Source organism: Octopus bimaculoides, chromosome 25 (assembly GCF_001194135.2).
Source record: "Octopus bimaculoides isolate UCB-OBI-ISO-001 chromosome 25, ASM119413v2, whole genome shotgun sequence".
In the NCBI taxonomy this organism is placed as follows: Eukaryota; Metazoa; Mollusca; class Cephalopoda; order Octopoda; family Octopodidae; genus Octopus; species Octopus bimaculoides.
The window spans coordinates 7,855,725-7,856,776 of NC_069005.1; the positions used below are offsets into that span (position 1 = coordinate 7,855,725).

General features: G+C 41.3%; 1 protein-coding gene across 1 annotated transcript in view; it reads left to right on the forward strand.

The window, feature by feature from the left end:
- Window positions 1-1,052, forward strand: part of LOC106883314 (glutamate-rich protein 6) — a 16,817-nt gene that overhangs the window by 10,522 nt on the left and 5,243 nt on the right. The gene's annotated exons all lie outside the window — the stretch shown is intronic.

Here is a 1,052-nt window from a genome sequence, read left to right on the forward strand (position 1 = left end):
TGCCATTCCTAACACCAACCACTCCAAGAGTGTAGTGGGTGCTTTTACGTGCCACTGGCACGAGGGCCAGTCATGGGGTACTGGCAATGGCCACGCTCAAAATGGTGTTTTTTATGTGCCACCTGCACAGGAGCCAGTCCGGTGGCACTGGCAACAACCTTGCTCGAATGATTTTCTAACTTGCCACCGGCACAAGTGCCAGTAAGGCGAACAACAATCTTACTAGTACCGGTAACATGTAAAAAGTACCCAGTACCCTCTGTAAATTGGTTGGTGTTATGAAGGGCACGTAATCATAGAGATCATGCCAAAGCAGGCATTGGGTGCTTGGTGCAGTCATCTGGCTTGTCAACTCCTGTCAAATTGTCTTGCTTGTCAACTCCTGTCAAACATGTCAGCATGGAAGGCAGATGTTAGCGGTGATGTAGATGATGTATTTTATTGTATTTATTTGAGCTCTTGTAACTACTACTACTACTACTGTTCACTATTGTTGTGTATTCCTTGGTCAGTTTACGTCCGGTAAATTTATCACCAAAGGCTTTCTACATGCGATGATGTTTGACTTTACATATTATTCAATGTAGAGCTACATATTCTCATAGGTCAAAGAAAGAGTGTGATCTGAGGGAGGTTTGGCTGCTGTTTCTAGCAAGCTGATGTAGTCTAGAGCAGGGGTTTTCAAACTTCTTGACCTGTGGACCCCTTTATATTTCAGGCTTTACCTTAGGGACCCCCTTATAAACGCTTATGAAATTTATACATAAATATTTGCTTAAAATAACATATATTTTTACATGTATTTATTTAACAGTATTTAACAAAATAGGTTTATTGTCAATTAAAAGATTTCGATTAAAAAACATATATAAAATCAAATTGCCCATAAAAAGTATTTGCTGTCCACGGACCCCCTGTCTTGTCCTTGCGGACCACAGTTTGAAAATCCCTGGTCTAGAGCAGTCACCAGCCAACTGCAGCCCACCTAACAAAAAGTTACCTTGAATTTGTTTCAGCAGTGGGGGCCCATTTGATGATGAGCCATGTATTAT